The 25,330-nt window shown below is 47.2% G+C and overlaps 1 protein-coding gene across 2 annotated transcripts in view; it reads right to left on the bottom strand.

Moving 5' to 3' along the window:
• Positions 1-25,330, bottom strand: part of LOC105276614 (mitochondrial distribution and morphology protein 34) — a 76,742-nt gene that overhangs the window by 9,851 nt on the left and 41,561 nt on the right. The gene's annotated exons all lie outside the window — the stretch shown is intronic.

Here is a 25,330-nt window from a genome sequence, read left to right as displayed (position 1 = left end):
CTGACAGATACTATTGTCAGTAAGTAAAATATTTTTATCGTTTGTTTTACAGTTGTATACTTAATATATATGTAGGTATCATATTGAATTAAATATATAATTTTATACTTTTTCGATTAAAATATATAATTTTATATTTTTTCGATAAAAGTGAGATGAGTTGATGGGAATTCTGATAAAACTATAATAAGTTTCTGAGCGAAGTACGTGTAAACGCATTTTTTAATAATAAAAATAATGCCTTATAATTAATTTTATTTGTTTGTAAAATAACGGAAATTGTCGAAGAATCTACTTTTTGGCCTCCCAACTTTGCAATATATCCGTCAAATTTTACTGTCCCGTGAAATATCGTTCTAAGCAGGCAATCTAAATCATTACATCATTTCTTATTATTCACATTCAATTTAAACGTATCTCTGCTGCGGTATTTTAATAAGTAATATTTCTAACTTGAAAATATCGGCTTAACATTTAATCACAGCAACTCGGATATCAAATTAAAACTTTAATTATCAAACTTCATTAAATTAGAGAAGATATAAGATGTTATTAATCTACAAATATACCGATCGATTATCACAAAACCCAGCCTTTTTTTTTATTACTTTTCAAAACTAAAGATTTTTTATTTTGTTATCGAGTTGCTGGAATTATATGTTGCATTTTTCAGAGTGCAAAGCAAACTTTGCTACACAGCGATTACTATCTCTCAGCTTCGTCACGGCGGCTTAATGAAAGCGTGCACACAACATGCTTGCCGACAAGTTTTGAAATCGCTGCGCTATGCCGTTGCATTGGAACGGCCACTGCAATCGCTGTTGGAATTCGAACAGAGCACCCCATGTTGTTTTATTAGCGTTCTTAGGCATTCTCCTAACGTCCCTAGGTTTCTCATCATTGTTCTCAGGCATTCTTTGGCGGTCGGTCGGTCGTGCACGATGGACCACTGAAGAGGAAGTACCCTCAAAGAATCGATGAATTGAGCCGTTAATGGCAGCTCGCGAAGTGGAAGAATAACGCACGAAGACCGCGAGAGGAAGAAATCCAACTTGCGAATGGTGCAATTTTACTTTTACAAGAATGAAATTTATGGAATAGCCTATAGGCTATTTCATGAATGACGACTATAGTCGGTGTTTGGAGCAAAAGAGTTAAATAAAGGATGAAATCGTACATTATATATTAATCTGTATATATCGGGATTGCTGTCACTCAGCATGCCGAGAAAAAGGATTCGTGATCTACACGCGCGAGTGCTGTGTAAACAATTGTGAATAAATTAATGGAGAAAATGAAATTGTTTAACCGCTCGATCGCGAGAGCGTCTATTACACGTGGACGCAGATATTAGCGTCGTGCCGTTGCGCTCGATTCGCGTAAACTCGCATATAAATCAGATCATTATATCCACTGGATTAATCTCTCTGTGACGTCGACTGTTTGCACGATCGAACGAACAGAGTGTCGCGTTTGATTCGTGACCACTACCGTCATGAAACGCCCGCTACTCTTTACACAGAAAACTGCCCGTGTATTTCATGAAGTGCATCATAAATGCATATGCTTAATTTACATGGACACTCGGAAATTCGGAAAGGGAGGTAGACGCAATTATTTATAACAATAATTATTTATAACAAACATCTAAAAATAGATTCCTGCGCTGTGCAAGGAGGAAACGGGCACTTGTAATAAATATTTATAATAAACCTGTAATATAATAAAATAATAAACGTTACCTGTAATATAATTAAAAACAACTTCTACGCTATGCAAGAGAAGAACACAATTATCTTTGAAGCAATCGTTTCGAGCACTCGCGAATTCAGGAATTTCGCAGATCAGCACGCCCTTTTGTCAGATTGTTCTCACAATCGTTACTTGACATGAATCAATATTGAGTTATGCATTTTTCCGTGAAAAGTTCCCTATGATTCCCTATTATTATAGGGATATAATTCAACAATCGGAACTCGATTAAGCGAGCTCGTTCGATCAGTCTCCTTCACTCGCAAATTCCTTCGTACCTTCGAGAACACCGGTTTAAAACATCTGCTCACGCACGCATGCACGTGTACGACACGGTCGTAAGAGGCGGGTCGAGAAACGTCACGACGTGACAGTTGGCGATGCCACGGGATGGTGCGGTTCGGACGCACCTTGAGAGATAAGACGAAGAGAAGGTCGTACGAGCTTGGAGTGCCGACGAGTGTACATACACGAGCGACGAAAGAACGAGGTCGCGTGCGGATTCGCATTCGCGAACCGCGCGCTTTCCTTTTCTTTTGCGAGCATCCTCCGTAATCCCGTTTCCTCTCCCGCTTGTCCGTCCAATTGATCGTAGATCGAAATAGATCGATCGATAAATGAATCCCCCGTTGCAACGCTCCGAACATGTGTGCTCGCGTCGCATTTATAATAACAAATCACATTTATTTTTGGTATATTGATAATAACGGACCAACAATATATCAAATAAATTAATAGACATTTTGAACAATTTTCTATTTTTCTTATTTGTTAGAGGTACAAGTGTATTCTCGAATATAACGTCAGATAGTTAAAAAATATAACATTATACTATTTTTATGTATTATTTTAATTCAATACCTTTTTCTCAATTTTAATTAATTTTATGTTATTCTTTTTATTGTAACATTATATATATATTACTTTTATACTTATAAAATATTCATCAAGATATACAGAGACACACACAGCTATCTATCCGGAGATCATTTTATTCCAACAGCTCCGCGTCCACGTGCAGAGAGCAGAGTGCACCTCGCCTGCGCACATCTCCGAGCGGAAGTATCGAGGATGCCGCTCCATCGATACGATTTTACGACCATCTGATCACGATTTAACGAGCGGGAGCCGATGCCAGTCATTTCTCCCGCTCGCGAGCGTTTGCCGGCACGTACGCGCGTTAACGACCGACCGGGTCGGTCGGTCGCGTTAAAGCTTTAAAGGGGTTTCCAGCACCCCTCTGCTCGCGAGTGTTCTCGCGCTCGTCCGAGGCCGTCGAAAGGGAAAGCGGAAGAGGGACGCGACGCCGGCTGCGGCTGCTGCTGCTGCCGTTGCTGTTGCTGCTGCGACAGCAAGGGTGAGGGTGCGCGGCGGAGACAGCAGCGACTGACACACAGAGGGATGAATGTTCGTTCGCGCCACTCGCGTACCACTCGTATCGATCGACTACTCGCGGTGTAACATCGCATCGCGTTACCAGCGCGACTGAATCCACCGATCAGGGGAGATATGGATATCTTCAAGCAAAGCTCGACACACGCACATACGTACATAAACACACAATCGAATATCGGATGTCGATCGAAATCAAGCTCTCTTGTGTCCTGATAGCATTATCGATACATGATCGATGTGCAGCGTTAACTGAGATTTTTCGTTTTCGTATTTACCTCCACTCTTGTCCCTTTTTCATTCTGTATCTTGCAAGTGTCATCGCGATAATGCTCGTCCGTTGTGCGTTTGTATCTTAGCTTTTTCATTACTTATTTCGTAAATCATGTGGAGAGAAATCTAACAGGATAATGATTTGTAGAGAAAAATTAATGCAAAATGTATCATAGAGAACCTTGAGTTTTTAATTATTTATTTCTATTATTTTCAGGGGAAGGAAAGTTCAGTTTTGTCGGATAATTGTGGTCCATATGCGAGAGAAGGAAAACCCGGCGAAAGGTGCAATTCTATTTCTACCTGAATACACATAGTCATTTGGAGTATCAGGTGAGATTAAAAAAGGTGAGAAAGCACGAATTCTCTGGTGATGCTCGCGTTTGAGTCGACAAAAGCGTTTGACACCAAGGTGGACCAAAAAGTAGAAAATCGAGCATTTCCTCGGGGAGAATCAATGTCATTTTTCGAGGTAAAACGATTTATATGCACCGAATATAGAAATGCGCTATATTTGGTGAGTATAAATCTCCTTAATTCGGAAATTAAGGAGATTTATACTCACCAAAGTGGTTTCCTTCCACTTCTGTTTCCGAGTCGTGTGAACCACTTTAACGTGACAGAGTAGAGCGCGGATTATTCGATTGCACTTACGTGTCGCGTTGGCGATAGAGGTGTCATCTCAACCGAAAGTAGTTCATTAGCCCGTATCAAGTGCACTAAGTCCGATACGTATCTCGACTGCACAATTGAAATCTACTGCACTTCGAGAATAAATCTTCGTTCAATGAGAACGATATATGGACAGGTATAGAACCATAACACGTGATTGTCGGAGGGTATATTACAATCACTCCATTTATTTAAAGTAGTAAAATATTCATCGAACGTTTCGATTCCGTTTCAGACTTTCTTCAACAAGTAGCTAAAGACGAATACTACTTTATTACTAAATTTAAATCGAGCGATTGAAATATGTGCGCTGACAATCGCATTTAAAGTTCCATTTGTCTACATAACTTCGACTAACAATAAATGGAATAGAGCCTATAAATATTAACAAAATCTTTGCTATTTTTTGTTTCTTCTCTACATAAAATAACCTTCGCCATTTCTCTGCTGCATAAAGTGACAAAAATATCGAGAAATAAGTTCGAGGAACGTTCTCCGAATTTCCTGCGGGGGGTCACGTGGCAGCGATTCTCCGCCGAGAAGACCTTCCTCGCGACAAATGGAGTAAAAACAGCGGCGGTGGAGGCCCGCACGAATTGAACGGAGATTGCTTCTTCTCTCGCATACTCCGCGATACATTTTATTACCGTAATATTCCAGACTTCCGCACGGTGTTGCGTAACGACTGAATTACTCGCGGGGCGACGTTACGGGCGCGCCGGGGTGAGAAGCGGGGGTGCAACCCGGATGAACGACGTGGCGAGGACGGGCGGAAGAAGATGAAAGAGAGGCGAGCGGACGTGAGGTCGTTCGGATGATCGATCGGAGATAGAGCTAGCCGGTGACGAGGAGAGGAGCGACGAGGAGAGGGAGCGTTTGCTGCACCGATCGTAACGTTACAGCGGCTCGCGAAATCGCGCGAGCACCGCTCTGCGAGGTTGTAACGCACTTTACGACTTCCCGAATCCGCGCCGGCACCTCGCTGGACCGTAAAATCCCCCCTTCGTCGGTACGCTCTCGCTCGATACCGCCGCGACTTGTTTGAAACGCGACACCCTTGGGACCATCGTCGACGTTGTCGTCGTTGTCGTTGTCGTCGTCGTTTTCATCGTCGTCATCCTCCGCACGGTTGAAATTGTAGTTTCGCAAAAGAGCGAACTTTGCCGGATCGATCGCGAGCGAGCGAGCGAGCGTTGCCCGCTCTGAGAAGCTTACCCTCTCGAGCCACCCTCCCTCACTTCCCAGCGGGAGGATGGACGAGCGTCAAAGTCGCCGGGAACGGCGAAGCGGTGGCTCGAAGGTGCCCCGCGGATGTAACTTCGCTGGGAAGCGCTCGATTCTCGGGCGGTTAACGCGGTTTACGCGCGCCGCTGCGTTTTATTCTCGCTCGGCCGATATATCGGAGCAACAATCGCGGATAACGAAATCGAGAGCGAGGTGACCGTACCTCGCGCGAGTAAACGGTATCGATTTACGGCCGCCGAGCGTCTGACTCGTTCAAGACATTCGACTTCGTTGGCTCATCATTTGATCGATTCAAGAGAGAGAGAAAGAGAGAGAGAAGATGGCACCTGCGTGCGAGAGAAGGAGACGTCAAGTATTTTTGGAAGACCTTCTGGAGAAAGAACGTTCGCGCGAGATATATTTAAATATGAGACTATGCATGATGCTTCTTGTTTTTACATCCTCCCTGTTTTTTTTGCATCCCCGTATTTTTCTTTCTCGCGCGTGCAGATTTTTACCGTAAATGTTTTCCGCCGACGTGCGTGCGGGGAGCCGGGGACCCGCCGAAAATATGATCCGTCCGAAGATATTCACGGGAGAGAAACATAATATTTGCGACGTCGATCCTACCGCTCGATCAATGTCCCTGGTTTCGAGGCTCGTGCCTGACAAACAACGATTAAAATATGCGCCAGCCCATTGGCGCATCGCCGATAAAGCGTGTATAATTTTTCGTATAACGTCTCCACGCGCATCTTTCAGATTACGCAATCTCCGCTGCGCCACCATCGTCATCGTCGTTGTCGTCTTAACCTTGCATCGATTGCAAATATTGTCATCGGTGTAGAGTGCATGTGCACTTCGACGCAGTGCCTTTCGACGCGGCGCGGCACATGTAAAACGCAAACATAAAATTCCTCATGTGCATAAACTAAATGTAAAATGTTCTAAAACAAAGATACAAAATAATTGCTACAACGCAAAAATATACAACGTGAAAAAAACGTAACTGTTTAAACGTAAACTGTTTTAGAATTCGATATAAATGTTATTTCTAATTATTAGGATGTACAATATACAATAGATAATAATAAAATAATAAAATAAAAAATAATAAAACAATTGTAATATAATGTATAATATAATATATAATAGCAATAATAATATAAGACATAATAAATAATATAATAAATTATATATACATATTTTAACATAATAAATAATATTTAAAAAAATACAAATTAATACAATATAATAGAAGAAAACGTGAATCGAAATTCGCGAGGGACTGTTTCTTATACTCTCTCTCTTTCTCCGGGAGTACCAGCGATTTTCAATTTTAGCTCTCGACTATTCGGAGAGAGCTAAAATTGAAATTCGCTCGTACTCTCGCGCCGCAAAAATCGCGTACGCAAGAACCGGCTTTCTTTCGGAAAAGCTTCCGTGGCGTTACTCCCCCAATCGATTCGCGCATCGCGCCGACATCTCCCTTTACGATTCTACCAGGCTGATAGCAACCCCGCTATCATCTTCCTGCTGATTCGTTACGATCGCGTCACGCCAACCGGATCCACCGACGATCACAATTGTTCCTTGTTTATCGCGTTATCATCTGCGATTTGCGCGCGTTTCGACACGCGCACCAACGATCGTTTACCTTTACCTATACATTATTGCACCTATCAATAATCGCTCTACGATCTGCGACAGACTCGTGTTCAAAATCAAATTAATCAGTCGCGAATGCCTTGACAATTGTCCGCTTCACTTAGCATTAGCGTTAATTATTGCACGCGCTTTAACAATGCAGCGAGTAATAATCGAAATTATCAAATCGCGGATTTATCACTGACGCGCTTGAGAGATTGCGTCTCGAGAATCGCTGGTGCTCGCGAGTGCTTTCGAATGTGTCGTTCTCGTCTTCTTCTTTATCGCCGTCGTTGTCGTCGTCGTCGTAGTCGTCATTGTCGTCGTCGCCGTCGTGGTCGTTTGGTAAAACGTATCGATCGAGGAGAACGTACCACCCTGCATGAGGGCAATGCACCGGGGATACATCATGCACTCGCTGTAAAGCGCTGCGACTATACTCTCGCGGCACCTGCTACACCTTCGCGCGCGCATAAAGGTCGTTCTAAAAAAAGAAAAAAGAATCCTTCCACCGCGCGAAACATCGATTGCCGCACGTCGCGGCGAGAAATTCCGCCCCGCGTCGCGTCGGAGCGGAGCCGACGGGATCTTGCATAACCGTTGCATTGCTTTGAAATATATCTCCCCCGAGCGCCGCCGACGCTTTATCAATGACACGTGAAATTGTCTTCTCGAGATTATCGGTAGATAAGGAATAATCTACGCGAGATTAAAATCGAGATCGCGGGGCACATCTTGTGCGGCGTTCGTGCTGGTTGAAAGATTAGATCGGATCTCGGCGACACTTCTTCGATCCGTCGCGCCGCAGTATTTTGCGCGCGACATTCGTGTAATCACGCTGCCAATTATTGTTATCGCCCCCAAGGCCACGAGACAAATCGGTTCCGCGCGCCGTGGCGTCGTCGCGATGGTTGTGAACTCTTGCGCCCACTTGAATTTCTTTATCACGAAAGTGAAACTCTGAATATTTATAAATGTCTGTGCGAGATAACGCGAGAATAGTAGGAACTATGATAGAAATAGGAAATAGGATACAATATAGAATAGATAAATAATAAAATAACAAAAAGTAATATAAAACTTATATAATATATTATAATAATAATAATAATATACGCGTACATAATAAACAATATAACAAATTATATATACATATATAAATATAATAAATAATATAAATACAAATTGATGCAAGAATGACAATGATTTGTCGTGAATGGGTTAATGTAGAAACGATTAACAGGGGTAAGACATGAGGATGAAATAGGGGCAACACGGAGGGATTAAAAATGAACGCTTCTGCTCAATTAAGGCTCGCCAGACCGCGATTTCTCGGTTTATATCACGTGTTACGTTACGTACGACGTACGTCGCGTGATTAATTAGACGGCGAGGAAATACCGCGGCTTTCATTAGGAGCGGCCGTCACGCGTGCTATCGTGTCGCGGGACGATGTGCCGTGCGACGAGTGCATTTGCGCCCCCGTGCTTCACGCGATGCAATCGCACATGCAGGCGAAACCGCGAGCGAGATTTCTCGCGACGTTATTCCCATCGGACTGCACGAGCTAAGTGACTTTCGATGATGACACGCTCGTTTCCCAAATTCAATACGCTGTTACGTCTCATTAAAGCATTTCTCATTCATTAGAGAGGAACAAGAGAAACAGAGACAGAGATCTATATAGAGGGGAGAGGAGGGAGGAGGAAGAAGATACTGCGATCCGCTTGGATGACTTTTGAGGTCGTCTGTCTGGTGGAAAGTTTTTATATAGAAAGAATTAAACGCTATTGATTTCTTCCACGGCAAGCTCGAGGGTGATGGTCGACGGTCGGTTGGTCACATGAATCAGGATCCTGTCGCAAGTTACGTATGGCATGGGCGATAGTATGGTTTATTACTCTTTACTCTCCTTTGCCGTTCATTATTCTTTAGACGGTTCAAGGCACAGAATAGATCGGCTATACTTTTCTTGAAAATTGAGAAAAATTAGATTTATTATGACACTTTCAAGGAAATGAATCGCACGTCACTGTTAGTCATTGAAGCTTTATCTAGGGCTGAAGTACTGGGATCCTTGAATTTCTGAATACTATTTTACTTTAATGGGGGAGGGAATTGCTTTTTCTCGTAATTTTTCTTTCTGAAAGATCGCAACGCGCTCTATCGAGAGCCTCAAGACTTCCAGGATGCATGAGGCATCACGAGTCTCAGTTTCCGTGACAGAGCGAATCGAATCGATCGCGGCGACAGAACGGGTCGATGCGGTTTCAGAACGAATTGGTTTCTCGTTCGACGCGGCACGTCGCCGCGCGCCGGCGTCGCACGAGGGAGAGACGCATTAAGAAAACAACGTAAGTGTCTCGGATTCGCTCGGAACGAGGGAGAAGTAGGAAGAGCGATAAAGCCGCTATCAGAGCCGCCGTCTCGGTTAGCTATCTGCAAATAATAGCGGTTTGCACGAATGTGAACACGAGAAAGAAAGAGAGAGGAGAAGAGGGAGAGGAACAGAGAGAAGAAAGAAAGGAGAGGAGGGAGAGAATTGAAAATGGAGCGCGGATAAGAGGGGAAGCGAGCGATAAGAGCCCTCCCCCTGAATGTTTCGGCTGCCTCGGTACGAGTGCACTCCTCGGATCCGAGAAAAACCTCCGAGACAAAAAGATCTTGCCTTCGAGAGTCATCGGAGTGACGGCGGATCAATGCCGAACAAATATTACGGCCCCGAGCTTCGATCCCGAGTGACGTCACGTGGGAAATCTATCTGATACGTCTAGAATTTTCCCTCCCCCAATCAGTCCCGTCGTGTTCCGGTGATTCCATTGGTCCGCATTCGAACGCATTCCACTGGCGCGGAACGTGTCGATTGAAATTTCAAACGGGCCTCGAGGCACATGGGCCTGGATAAATGACGATGACAAACGTGAAGATTAGAAAAAATTTAGCCGGCGTTTTACCCCTCTTTTCTGTCAATTTCTTTTTCTTCTCAATTTTATTCCACTTTCGATGCGAGCGATTCACGCCCCGATCATCGACCGACGAAGCGAATCGCACTTTGCGCAACGTCCGGCTCTCGATACGATGCGGCCGTAAATCAACGCGCGTTCGGAGCATTCATCGTGTCGCGTCGCGAGGAGGCGTGCGTATAAAGCAGGCTGCACATTACCGAGCCGAGCCTCAAGTCGAGTCTCTCTGTTCGATTTTCGACTTCTCTCCTCGCGTTAAACGTACAATACAATTGTTGTGTCTTCGAAAAAGAGGGCAGGAAAAGATGCAATCGGCTAGACTATCGCTTGACTACATGTATAATAGCGAAAATAGCTTAACGCACACACTCATACGTCTTGTGCGTCGCTAAACGCGCGAAAATCAAAAGACAAAATCCATTGAACCAAATCTCGGAATCACGAACATATTTGATCCACATTTTAATACACTTTGCTCAAATGTTTCATCGTAATTGCTGATTGCCAGCGCAATCATCGTCTAGAGCGCGTAACAACCCCAAACGACCTTTGATGTAATGACGAAATACAGATTCCTGATGGAAAGCTACGAACCATCAAAATGCTCGCTACTCCAAGTTTGAAGATGACAAACACGCAATCGGTTTACGATAAAGTTCGATAATTCGTGGCTGTAGTGATGTATGATGATGTCATGCTATTGCAAGGCAAGGGGTTACACGCAAAGAAGAGCAAAAAGAGAACATTCGATGTGGGGAGAATTATCCGCAGCGGTCGCGCGCGACGCGCGACGGCGTTTAAACAATAAACTATTCAGACGATGTGCTTTTATAGACGCGTTTCGTCATTCCGTCCATTGATCGGCGCACCAGCAGCAACGCGTACCTACGTCTGTCATGCCGATAACAAATTTCATCCGGTCGCGATTCGGAAACCTTAAAATTCGTCAGGTCGCTTCATGTTAGATCAAAAGATTATCGCGGAAGAATATAAAACTTCCCAAACTCTCTTCTCTTCTCGGGAGAGCAATATACCCGCTCAATGTCGATTGGTACTCGATATCGATTACCGTTGCACGTTACATTAAAAAAAAAAAAAGGAAAAAGGAAAGAAATAACGATGTGCCCCGAGGCATCTCATCGCGCGAGCGTATGAATATGCAGGGATCGCTCGCGCAGAACTTGATGATCTTAACGGTTTCGTTTGCGGTACGCGGTGCTCATACTTGCGAGTGCGCGACCGAGAGCGCGCGAGCGCGGATGAACAATCCCGCGTCCCGCGGGTTTACCGTCGGTTCTTCGCCAATTTGCATGACGCCGCTGCGCAAATTGCCCCGCCGGGTTTATGAAGCGATTAACTCCCGTTACGATGGTACGTCGCGAAAAAGCCGCGCGCGCGAGTAACGCATCGCGCCACGCGACTGCTCCGTCATTTATCATTTGCGCAATTTCCGTTGCTGTCAATAATTTCATCAATTCGCAGCATCGACGAAAACGACAGATAAAAACAAAAACAAAAGAAAACAAGCGAAACTCGCGCAATAAGCTTCATTGAATTAAGGTCGACTCGTTCAAAAAACAGGCCGACCGTAGCGTCTCGCGCAGATATCGAGCGAAAAGAGTTGCGGAGCGCGCGATTGTTTCATGAATTTGCATTGCAAAACGATGACGGTAGCTTGTGCATGCTTTCCGAAATTTCAGCCGCAACTGCTTTTTGCATTGTTGTTGTTAATTTATTGTTTATCATGTAGAGTAGTTATTTTTCAGGCTTCCGGTTAAGCCGCCGTTGTAAGCAAATCGCAAATTCGAGAAACGGTCCGTCAACATGTATTTTTTAGCACTGTACATATTTTCACCGAGATAATCACAAGCACGTACATAAATATTAACTATTTTTGTTTTGTCTGATCATTACATGAACGAAATTTTAGATGAGACAGTTTCGGACATTCCTCTTTAAAAAAATTGCGGATTTTTCTCTTTTTTGTACGATGCGATACTCACTCAATTCTTTCGATTTTTGCAAAAAGTATTGAAATCGGAGATGGTTCCCTTATTATGCATTAATTACCCAGTTTTTGAGCAGTTCATAGCGACGACAGCCTTTGAACTTAGCGCTCCTCTGCATCCACATTTTTCCCGCGCGTAGTGTGCGATCCGAAAGCTCCGGAAACATTAGCGTTGCGCCGATGAGCGCCGCGTGCGTATTCGACGACGTACGTCTATAGGGGATTAATTACGCGTGTCCGGGTAGACAGAGGTCAATAGGCTGAAACGAGACGGGCAGAAAAGCGCAGAACGTGACGCAATCCACGCGTAGGTGGGAGCGTAAAGGTACGCGAGCACGCGCGGCGGACGTACGCAAGCATGTGTGCACATACACTTGCGCAATGCGCCCGCCATTGCGTAGACACTGCTTCCCGTTTGACGGAGATAAGCGTTAACGAGGCCCGGATAATGGCGTCGGCAACCCGTCTAGACGCGACGACTGCGACATGTCCTTTAAAAATATTAACGGCACCGCAAACGTTTCTCCTTTTTTTAGGCCACAACAGGCAGCGGCGAGTTTCGACGCGGAAGTCATGTCAATATCTTCGCCTTTTTTTCGTCTTTTTCTTCTCTTTTTTCTGAAGGACCGTTAAGTATCGTTTAAGATTTGAAATTCAATATTCATTTGCTTCAATATTTATTCATGATAAACGATTTCGCTTAACGCGAAAAGAACGTGCGTTCATTACGAGGGAATTTACGAAAATTGAGAAAGAGAGAGGAGAGAGAAAGGATTTCCGGCAATTGAAGAAGCCCTGTTTCAGCAGTGGAGAGGTTTCTTTTTACAAGCACAAACAAGCAGGACGTGATTAATTAATGGCACATCCTGCTTGAGTACTTCCATCAAATTCTGTTAAAGTTTCTAGTGTCTTCTCGGATAGAATTTTTAGCAGAGAGAGAAAGAGAGATTCGCGTTCCTTCAACCTCTTGCTTTACAGTACGAGTGACATCCGCGCCATAGATTACACATATATAACACATAAATAACTATTTAACCTGCGCAAAAAAGATATTTCTATTATAAAGGTAAAGAAAATGGCAGCCGTTTATTAAGCGCGTTAAATTGCATATCCGAATGCGCAATTTAAGATATACAATATATAATGATAAGAGACTCGCGCAACGATGTGGAAAATAGTAAAATTGATTAAACTCTCATCGCGCCTTTAAATGTGATTACAGGCGGCATTAAATTAACTGCAACGCCCCGAGTTTGAATCGCAACACAAAGGCGCTCGTTTTCCCTTCGTTTCTTCCGATGACGCGCGTTTACCGCGCTTTCTAACCGCCCGTCTAACATTAAATTGCAAAACGAACGGGTTAAGATCGCGCGAGGTCGCAGTTTTCTTACTCGCGCGGCCGTTTACCGCGGGAATAACAGACACGCCAGCGCATAACTTTCTCCGCTTCCACTCTTCGCCGCTACTGCACCGTGGCGCTCGTCGACAAAAAGCTCCGCTTTGCGGAATCGGCCGAATGATCACGCCGCTACCGTTTCACGCCGACAGGCGAGGAAGCGGAGAAAGAAAGACGTTCTCGTCGCCACGCGCGTGAGGCGGAAGCGCGCTCCTTCCTTCAATATATTCTTACGGACGAGTTTCACACGCGAACGTCGCGACCGCACGGAATTCTCCGAGCTGAGAATATCTTTTTCCCGTGGAAACGCCTCTCAAAGGCGTAATCGAGAGCGCGCGAGAGCGGGTCGGCTGTCACGATTACAGTTTGCGGATGCACGCGGACGTTCTGCGCGAAGAGCAATTTTACGCTAGAACCGCGTCACCGTCAACGACCGACGGAATTGCGTAAAGGCTTGAATTTCACGCAGCGATTTCGTGTGACATCATCTGATAGTCCGCCATCGCGCATCCGGCTAAAGAAATTTTTGTCGGCGTACGTTGACGCGAGGAATCTGTGAAATTCGTAACAACATCGGCATCCTCGTCTCTATCACTCTTAAATTATTTAAACAAATGGATTGAGCTAAATAGAAAAATAATTGAAAAAAACTTTATTAAGCGCGGATTAATTTAACTAGTTAGTTTAATAAAACGATCAATTAATTAAATGAATTGATTAACTTAATAAAATGAATCGAGTAATGCTCATGACAACATGTCGATACCGCGAATTGCGTTTCACATAGCTACAACGCATCCGAGGATACACATCATCGCATTCGTATTCTCGTTCGCGCGAGACGGAATGTCACGCGTCGCGGACAAGGAAAGCGGGGCTATCCGCTTATTCGGATATTTAATTTAGCAGACGAGACGGGATTTAGACGCTCCAATTATCCTCTCGTCGATGTCATACCAAGCGCGCGGCGATATGATCGAGCGAGCGAGGGTGGCCTCGTACGAGGCACACTTGTGTAAACGTTCCCGCTGTCGTTTCCCACGGCCCTTTCGACCGGGCCGTCCGATAAAAAAAAAACGAGAAAAAGAATGAAGAAAAAGAAAAAAAAGAGGAAGGCACCATCGACCTAATTTTCGATTCGAGCTAATATTTGCCCATTACGCGTAGGCGGCCACGTGCGAGCGTGGCGTTTTTTCAGGGTGACGACCGCGGCTGACACGTGGAATCTCTCTCCTCGTGGGAGAGATCTATATCTGAAAGTGTAAAAATAAATAATAGCGGCTGGTATCGCATTCCTAACTTGTTTATCTCGTTTACGAGCTGACCGCATACCGGTCCGAGATGCGCGACAGATGTACATCCCCCGAGGCCCGGTAAACCGTGGCTACGCGTAACGAATATTTTCGTTGAAATCCGAAAGAACTCACAATCATCGATTCCCGTTTCAATAATAAACGCGTCAAACGCGAGGCGTTGCAAGGTCGACAGCGATAACTCGCGATAATTTTAAATGTATTATCATAACACATCAATGCCCGGCTCAAGTGTATTTTCAAGAGCATTATCTCGTTTTCAGCATATTCTTTCTTTTTGTTGTTTCTCTCAATTTCAACGATAATTAACAAGTAAATATTCGATAAAAATATGTTACTGAACGAATACCCCTCCCACTCCCAATTGGAAAAAATTAAGCATGTGTATTATTTAATGACCAAAACTGGATAGATTGTAATAATAATAGCTGTTAAAAAAAGATTTCAGCAATCGATACGTTTAGTGAATTGATCCCCAAGCAATTAGCGTGAGTGTTATTTAAACCAGCTTAATAAATTTGTCTCGCTATTTATGCTATCGATTTCGAGCGATTTCAAAAGTAACTCTCCATAATGCAGCCTTACATTAACTTCCTCTTCTCCTCTTTACGGATATTCGTCCCCTCGGGGACATCCGTGGCTCTACTAAGCGGTTAAAGAGTTAAACGCGTGGCTCGCACTTATATAGGCGCAAATTATGCGCGCCACGATTATCGGCGCATATTAATGAGCGTGTCGTGATCGCTATACGAACGAGCACGATTGCAGCGACCGCTAGATTATACGCCGCTGAACGAACGGATCTGCGTGAAAGGCCAACGTTTTTCCAGACGAGACGCAGATAAGGCCGTTTTTTGCGAGCGAATCGCACCGCGAGTGCGAGCTCGTTATCTGCACTCGATGATACTCGCTCGCGCCGAATCCCAGCCTCTGCCTATCAAACGTCTTAATTAATTCAACCCGAGTCTTTCTTGTCGAAGTCTCTTAATCATGAAAACACTCGGTATGAAATGTTAAGCGGTTCCAGCGAATACAGCGTCAAGCGTAAATGGACGCGGCCCCGTTTCCCGGTTAATTTTAAAATACCATGAATCTTGCACCGAGCGTCCTCGCGAAGAACTCATGGAGTCTCCGCGTGGCCTCGTTTCGAAAAGAAATTCATTAAGATTATAGAGGATCCGTATATGCGGCGACTGCTAAGGGTCAAAAGTCGAGAGTGGTTTCATCCGCTGATGAAACAGCCGCCGTCTCTGAGAAAAGGCTCGCGGATCGACCTCGGGAATCGCACGCTGATGACATTTAAAAGTGCCATGTGAAGGTATCGACCACTCGCTCGCTCTTGAGCGAGCGAGAGAGAGAAAGAGAGAGAGACGAAGGAGTGAAGCAGCCGACCCAGACGAGAAAACTGCAGTGAAAGCCTGCTTCGCATTCTGGGCCAGACGGAAGAAACACACGAGGCAGACACGGTGTAACGGCCTCTCTCGTCTCTCTCTCTCTCTCTCTCTCTCTCTCCCCTTCCCCACCCTTCCTTCTTTTATTGCACCACCTCTCGCCTCTCGACGCGAGCGTTCCCGGCGACGAGCGCGCCTTTCCACCCCCGTCCTCCTTTCCTCATCATCATCGTCCTCGTCGTCGCGACGCCAGGCGTGTCCTCGCGAGAAAAGGGAACGAGTGAGAAAGAGAGACGGCAGAATGGGTCTCGTGTTCTAGATACCGTGTAGCGTACGCGCGGACGTGTGCTAGTTTCCTATCGAACCGATATCAGGCGTCCACGTCTGCGATCGTTAATCAGCTCCAGGCTTTTAAAAATCTTTTTCTCTTTTTCTGCTTTTAGACGTGAAGCGGGAAATTAATGCTACTTTTTTTAACTTTCTTATTATGTTATCTGTGAGATTGTTTTGTTTGAAAAATTTCCGGTCTCGTTAAAACGAAATTAATTAGAATGTAGAATATCGTACGCGTGAAATGTCGAATCCGAAATTTGTAAAACTAATGCACTATCCGATATTAGCATTATAGCTTATTGTTTCTTTCTTCTTTTCTCGTTCTCATTTTTTCTCTTTCTTTTCTTCCTCTAAATTTAATTTATATTTATACATGTTTGTACATCAAAACCATTTTAATACCACTGAAATTTTATTATATTATATTACAATCATATCAAGATTGTTCGTTCTTAACTTCCTATGAGAGAGATAAACACTATATACTTTTAGAGAAATGCAGGTAAGAAAAAGTAAGATAACAAGATAAAAAACATATAATTTAAAAATTTATAATAAATTTAATAAATTTTTTAATAAATTTTCTCATGAACTGAAATATATAGATAATATATAAATACGTGAAAAGCCTGCACAGTATTATTTTTATTGTCGTAGGTCACGCACTCGTCATAATAATCGAAGAAAATTCACGAGAGGAAAGGCGAGAAGAAGAAAAAAAGCCATTACGGTTAATCTTAGCATCTAATACCTAATCAGGATTCGTAGCCGGCGAAGTATTTTAATCCAAGCATCTCAAATGCAAAACGCGGGTATCGCATTATTATGTTTCGCCGACTTGATCTTTGAAATTCAAGACCATACACACGTCGGGCGCACTGCGTGCTAGCAATTACCCCTTCATGCTATATATGTAAATCACCTGTGCAAGGTGCAGCATACCGAGGGGTACGTCGGTAGAATTGATTTTTTTCCACTCGTTTTTTTCGCGCTAGTCACATAAAACACTTTCACCGACGCGAGCAGCGCATCGTACGTCCGTCGTAATTTATTTCGCTGCTGTATTCGTGCTGACCGCACATAGACGAAAATAAAAAAAAATCCGAGTAGCCCTCTCGATTACTGCAACCGCAATATTAACTATTCATTATGTTCGATGAAACATGTAACACTGTTCTCGCCGAACAACACTGAAATGAAATATTCGTGAATGTCCAAGCGTGACGTTTTCCCCTCGAAAAGGCATGTAAAACTGCGAATTACTCTGTTCGTAATCTAGACGAAATGGGAGAAATAAAAATAATTTGGTATACCCAGGTGGATTATTTCGTGTTATCTATTCACGCTAAGAGACTTGTCTAATGAATTTTATCGCTTCTGAGATGAAGATATTTACATTGGAAATTGAGCGACTTTCGCGAATTACGTTCCAAGAGCCTGAACGGACGAGCGAGAATGCTCGTGTATTTCTCTCTCTCTCCTCTTTCTCGGTTAACTTGAAATTAGTTTCACTTCAGCGGAAATTTGATTTGGAGTTTAACAGGATGCTAAATATTTAATAGATATCGAAGAAGCGCGATTAAATGATTAGGTTTCGCCTCAAGAAAGATCGGTTTCCAGTTTTTAGCGCGTCTTATATCACGCGGGAAATACGCGCCTTGCAACGTAATATCGTCACATAAATGATTATGCAAATCATCGCGTAAACGTACAGATCATCATCTGAAATCGCACTGAATCCTCGACGCGTATTCTCGTCGAGTACGTCAGCAAACATTAAAATTTGACATTGCGACAGTGTAGTATACCGTATCACGGTGCAAGTAACGGAGACGCATTGCATCCTCTCGAACATCATTTGACGACGTCCAAAGGATGACACGGTACTCTTGATGATCGTCGCATCGCCGTTCGTGCGACACGCGCGTGTCCTCTCTTGTCGACACGAACAACGCCGCAACAACGGTGCAACAACGACGCAACAACGACGATGCGACGAGCAGAAAGGACGAAAGAGCGTGCACATCCGATATACACGCACGCACACACAAATACACGTACGCACGTACCACTAGTGCCATGTCGCGCGGTTTCGATCCCTGGACGTGGAGAATTCGCGCGCCCAGCTCGAGTAGTTTCCTGCGCAGCTGTTTCACGGAGACGCCGAGCGTCTGCATGTAGTGACGCCTCAGCTTCATTTGAACGGCGAGTACGCCAGGTTGCCGTCAGCCTGCCGGAAACAACCACTGACCGTCGATGGCCGTCGATCCCGTCGACGCACTGACATAAACTGACGCACCAGCGGCACTCGCGATTCCCTCGGACAGTTCCGCGCGCGACACGAGTCCCGCGATCTCGTCGACGTCGCGACTGCCACGACGATCTTTATCCGTTACCCTCAACCTCCGATCGGTCGACGCAGCGAGTGTCTCGTGAATCGTTGTCAACCGATATCCCTCTCGCGAGAAGGGACTGTCACTGTTGTTGCAACCACCGACACTCTCGGTTCCCGTGGCTCGGTCCACCAGGACGACGACGATCGATCGACCGGTGGGGCCCCGTTAGGAGGAAGCGACCCCGTTCCCACTTAATTCGATTGTATCCGGTGCTCCACCGCGTTACGCCGGCGATCCCACTTGACCATAAGCGTTACGGTCGTTTAACGGCTCGCGTCTAATGGGAGCAGCGGCGCGACTCCGGCCGCCGTGTGATCCCCTTCTCTTGTACGCCGTATCGCGTATCGTCGCGCGAGAGGAGGGAGAGCAGGAGGTTTCTCCTCTCACTCGTTCGTTTCTTCTTGTCGCCGCGTCCACGTCCGCCTCCCTCGTACGCTCGCAGCGTCAAGAGATTCCCGGAGATTTCCGGGAGAGAGAGAGAAAGAGAAAGAGAGGAGGAGGCAGTCGTCACTCTCTCCGGCTCTCGGCTCGGCGGTCAGTATTATCAGGAAGTCGCTGGCGCGTGTGCGCGCGCGCAGTCTCGCAGCAGACGTTGAATGACGTCGGGATATATAGCCGACGCAGCGGCGGTCTAGACAGGCCCGACCTTGACTCCCGAAATCATCTCGCGCGCTCGCGCCGTCGCCGTCGTCGCGCGTTCACCGGCCCGCGGCGACCTGCCGAGCTTCCCATCGGAGGGGACCGTCGTCGCTTTTCACCCCCACGATCCACCGCCGTGCGCTATCGGTGATCTGATGTGGGCCCTCGTACATGAATCCGTCTCACGCTCGGGAAAGCAAGGGGGAAACGCAATATCGTTCAGGGTACAAGGGAGGAGCGCAAGTCGGAGCAGTGGAGTACGAAGAGATATCCGGTGAGGGGACAAGCTGTCGGCAGAGTTCCCGCGCGCGCGGGCGCTTACTCGCTCGTTCGCTCGCTCGTTAAGGGAGGAACGTCAGCGCACGAAGTCGCGCGTTGTTCGTGATCACACACAACCCCCTGGCGGATTGCCCCCCGTTTTCGCCGCGACTCTCCGCGCGTCCAAAAGTCGTCGCGACGCGTCCTCGCGATACGCGCTCGTACAATGTGTGACGAACGCCGGACGGACGTGCGGGTACGTCGTACGTCGGCGTACGCCTCCGCTCGATTACGACAAGGAATCGGAGCGGAGCGAGGACGAGTGAGTGTCCTTCGTGTCGCGATCGACGTCGGCGGCGACGACGGCGGCGGCGGCGGCGGCGCTCGTCGACACAACACCCGATGCATTCCAGGTTCGGCGGCAGACTGAACGCGTTCGGTGTCTGTCAGGCCGCAGCACCGTCGACTCCGTCGCCCTTCCTCGTGCGACCCCTCTGCCCGTCTGTTCCCCATGCTCCCCTACTACGAAGCCGGGGAACGTTTCCCCTTCGGCTCCCACCGGCATCGTCGTTGCCGCCACTGCTCTGTCCGCCGCCACCGCCACCATCGCCACTACCAGCACCACCACCACCGCCGCCGCCGCCGCCACCGCCAGCGCAGTGGCCGCATTTACCTCCTCCTCTCGCTCCGCTTCTCACGAAGCGTCGCGTCGCACCGCGCCGCGCCGCGCCGCGCCGCGCCGCGTCGCGTCTCGTATCGTCTCGTCTGGTCTCCCCGCGGGCGGCCAGGCAGCCCAGACTGCGTTCTCTCTTGCACTTTCTCGATCTCTCGCTCGCTCCCGTGCGGCCGCTATGCCATCAAACGCTGCACCACGCGTGTGTGCAACGCGGGTGCCGATCCACCGGCTGATTAGTCCGGCGTGTCGCCGCACGACGCAAAAATCATCCGCGTTCCGCGCGCTCACTCCACTCGCACACGGGAACGCACGTTTCTTCTCTCTCTCGTCCTTTCGATTTCTCTCTCTCTTTCTCCACGGTGATCCTGCGACACGCGTTAACCGACGATGCGTCGAGGATGACGCCTCGACAGGCTTCCGATTAAGACGCTGATCCGATAGTAATTGGTTTAACTCTTAAAAGGAATTAACACGAGGATAACAGAGGTCGAGTCTAGCGCAGTGTGCTTATTTATAGCGCGCGAACTGAAGAGACCCATACTCTGTGTATACATAATTAAAACTCTCAAATCGATTCTGCGATTTATGATCATACAGTAAATATAGTCTGCAAATTCGGTCGGAGCCGAATCAATGGATGGCAGCGAGGTCGATCAGAGATAGATCAGTGACAAAAGAGCAAATAAATTTAATTTTTCGTCATATACTTGTTGCACTCTATTTTATTAAATTTTCATTATGAGAAAAGGAATTGTATTTGCGCGCTGTCACCCTCGAAATTCACATTCGCTTGGATGTAGCATCAGTCGAGATTTAAACTCGATTTAAGATAGATTCGCGCGAGAGCGACAGCTGCGCGCACGGCGAGAAAGATGAACGCAATTTTTCCGTCGCCGTCATGGAAACGCGACAGCGGGAACGCGGAAACGGCGAAATGCCCGCTAACGTCGTTTCACAATGGAATCGGTTATTTTTCAGTCGCCGACAGTGGCGCAAATGACGGGGTTCGGCACCGGCGGAGCGCCGAGGGGTCAATTAGAAAATCGGCGCAACGCGAGCGGTTAAGTGCGCGTAATTCGCGCGAATTACCCATAACAACAGGACATTACGATCGATCTTGTTAATTCACCGCGCACCGCGCTCTGCGGGGGATGAAACTATGTTGGTTGTTATTTCGAGATCGCCATCGGCATCGAATGATTGAGATTAATGCCGTGAATCAATTTAATTGATTCACCTGTTAAATTATCCGAATGCTCATCTTACAATTAGAGTTGTAGTTGTCTTGTGGCAAACGCTACAGTTGCTTCGCCGACGAATGTCACGCTTGCTGCTTTTGTTTACTCCAAAACCGATCTTCGTAATTACATATGTCGACAACTTTCCCAAACATTATGCTTTGGGCGCTTCCAACCGAAAAGTGATCTATGTCAAAGAACAAATCAGTTTAATGGCATTGTTTTGTTGCCGCCCGTAAAGTTCGATTCACAGAAACTTTCATGTTGACTGATCTTCAATCATATTTCAGCTTCTACTTTTAGCAATCTTCATCAAATTTATTGAAATCTCCTCGAATATCTCACGAAACATTACGCTAAAACGTATCGATCGTCTTGAAACGAATCGGAATCGTAAATCGAGAGAAGAGCGAGGGTGACGAAATCATCCGAACCGACCCATTTTCGTGGGCGCGGATTTCCGCGCGTGTCTTTCTATTAGTGGCGCAATCAGACGGTCTCGATTCTAGAAAGAACGATCGATCTTCCCGAAGGAAGATATTTCTTGACACTGCTGATACTTTGAGCAAACAATCATGCGTCCTACGTGATGCGTACACGCACGTGGTAATGAGCACATACATGAACATACCATTAAAATACCAGCAGTCATTCGTCCCCACCGATCGTCATCATCATCGTCTCGCATCAAGAAGGAGGTCCAACGGCCGGTCGGTCGGCGGTCTCGTCGATTTCTCACACCCGCGCCCGTGAGAGCCGGCGAGCGTACGGCCGATCGAGCGACCGGCAAGGAGCCTCGAGAAAGAGAAAGTAAGAGCGAGAGAAAGCCGGGGAGCGAGACCGGTAATGGCGGTGACGCCGCCGGTCTGGGCGAGTCGATGAGGGACGAGAAACACGGATGAGGGGGAGAGAGAGGCAACGAAAGAAACGCGACCGGATAAAGCGCGAGAGGGTGAAGCTACGGGAGAAAAGGAGCAAAACGAGACGAAACCGAAGGAAAGGTGAGCTCTCCCTCTCTCTCGCGCGCGCGCACCCTTCGCGACGTCACCTCGTCACCGGCCGTCGCATCTTAAGGGGCACCCAACGGCGATGTAGAGAGCGGGCGGGCCCCAGGGAACCTTCGGCGACCTCGCTCACCTCCTCACCGCGGCCAAGGTCGCCTGTCGTCGGCGAACCGTCTGTCTCGACGTCGTTTCGTCCGTCGCCGATGCCGACGTCTGTACGTGCGCGCTGCGCGTGGCGGTGTATAATCATCATCGCGTAAAAGAGAGGGAAACGGAGAAAGAGATGGAACAACGGTGTAGCATCCCTTCTCGCGCGTCTCTTGGTCTTATTTACCGTGCGGCGGCAAACAAACGTCCGTCGTTACAAGACGATCGGTGCGACGCGGTGCCGCCGCCAACGTCGTCTTCGTCGTCGTTGCTGCCGCAGCCGGTGTTTGCGCGCTCGCGGCACACTCGCGGAATTCCGACGTCGTTGTTTACCAGCCCGAATTAACCGCTTCATATACGCCGGGCTATATAACGCGTATAATTAACCCGTCGCCTACTCGTCTCGTCGTCCCCCGCACAAGCGCGCGACTCGCGCCAAGCGGACGCGACGGGACGGGACCAGACGGAGAGGAAGCCGACGACGAGAGAGTGCCTCTGCCCGACGTCGTCTCCCCGACGCGGAAGCTTGCGACGGAAATTCCTGCGCTGCCGAGGTCCCTCGTGATGATCTTGGAACTTGGAGATGGACCTCGGGCTCGGACCGAGTCGCGATTTGCGATGCAGGAGGACAGACGTCTCGCGAGACGCCTACGAACGTGTGCCACCACCAAAAATACGCGTACTGTCCGCTCGTACCGAGACGGCTCTTGTTGTACGGCACAATGAAGGTGACTCTTGGCGCTTCCCGCGGAACGCGACATTCCGTTTATTTTCGAGTCGCGCGTTGCACGGAGACGACGAGGCGGAGCGCGCGCGTCAAGCGCAGACGGCGCGTGCGACGTTGCGCTTTTCCACCGATTCACGTACGACCTAACGATGACAACGGCGACGAGGACGAGGACGGTGGCGGTTTCCTATTCAGGCTTTATCGCCGGCGCGTGTCTGCAGGCACGTTGCGTGCACGCGTGTGTGAATGCCGCTTAATACACGAGATGCTCGCGCGCACGGTCGACGTATCTCTTCCCTGCACACGAGGAGAGACGGCTCCAATGTGTGTGCGTGTGTATGCGCGCGCGCGCCGTCTAGACGGAAGGCTGTTGGGACCGACCGAAGGCGCGGGTCGGCGGGGGTGGGAGGAAAGACAACGGCGCGGCGAAGGGACCGACGAGGAGCGGCGTTGCTCGACGGCGGAGGTGGAAAAAGGCCGTGGAGGGCAGCGAGACGGGAGATGGCAGGGGGCATGATAACCGGCTATCACCGGGGTGATCAACCAGCGTCTCCGCGTGCAGCGACTCCGGCCGCAGCCGAGTATCGCCCGATACGTCAAGTACCGCGCTTCATCCCATAGCTCTCCGCTCTGTCTTTTCGCGGGAATGTCGTCCGCGTTGACAGTGAAAGAAAAGAAAGTGATTTCCGTCAAGATCTCCCGTGCGCGATGCGATCGCGCGATTATTCGATTGTCCAGGGCGGAAATTATGACATTGGCTTAAAGGGCTTGGGAGTTGCAGGGGATTAACGCAGCATCCTCGTGCTGGATACGCATAGCATTTACGCATTATTTTATATTTACGTCTGCGCGATAATATATTCTCTAATTGCACGTTATCCAAGCTGCGACGGTCACTTGTTAAAGCTCCGGTTTCTCTTGGCGGATCGCGATTTTGATTACGTATGCTAAACTGATTGAAACACGTTCGTCGTCATCGCTATTGTAAATTGGCGTAACCAAGAGACATCGGAAACACGACGTGTACTTCGCTTCTGCAGCTGTTGTGGCGTGAGTGGTGGCTACCTTCCGGCGGACACGGTTCGGACTCGGTTGGCCACCCCTGGGCTATCATATCTCAGGGTCGTCGGTACGGGTCCTCCGTTCCCCATTCCCTCCCCGACAATCCTACCCCTTCCCCCTTGCCGCCACCTTCCTCGTCGTAACCTCTGCCTCCACCACCGCTGGTAACGTCCAGAACCGTAACCACGGCCGTTTGCGCCCACGACAAGAATTCATGCATTTACATTCTCGGAGGTAAATCGCATGTATGAAACATGTAAACAAATGTACAACAAAATGGTAATAAATAATAATAAAATTTTTATACCCAGGTAGTCTCGCTAAAAAATATTTTCTAGACTTTGTTTCTTATAAAAACATTCTTAAATATAAAATAATAGAAAGAGCAATGACAAAGTTTAATCGAAAATTTAAGTTAAACAATGGTCGAAGAAAGTTTATCTACATTATAAAAGCCAATTATGGGGTTGCATTTAGAAATAGCATTTAAAATTCCAGTCTCGCCAGTGGCGGCAATCACGGATTCGAGAGTCTGCAACTGCAGTTGCATAATGCATAGGTCGAGATAAAATTGATTAGGGACGAATAAGTGAAGCTAACTGCGCAGTAGAACGTTCACGTGCCTCCGATAATCGTCAAAATTAAATAACCTTAAGAGATGTCGCTGGCCACGATCCGTTATGACACTAATTCGTAGGCGCAACTCAATCATGACGGAAGGCGACAAAGTTTAATTAGGATCTTGAATGAAATCTCTTTGGGGGGAAATCAGTCTCACGCGGAGTGTTATTTAGGCATAAAGTAATGTCGGATGCCACC

This window comes from Ooceraea biroi, chromosome 12 (genome assembly GCF_003672135.1).
Source record: "Ooceraea biroi isolate clonal line C1 chromosome 12, Obir_v5.4, whole genome shotgun sequence".
NCBI lineage: Eukaryota > Metazoa > Arthropoda > Insecta > Hymenoptera > Formicidae > Ooceraea > Ooceraea biroi.
The sequence above is the reverse complement of the archived record's forward strand: the minus strand, read 5'-3'. Positions and strand labels throughout refer to the sequence as shown.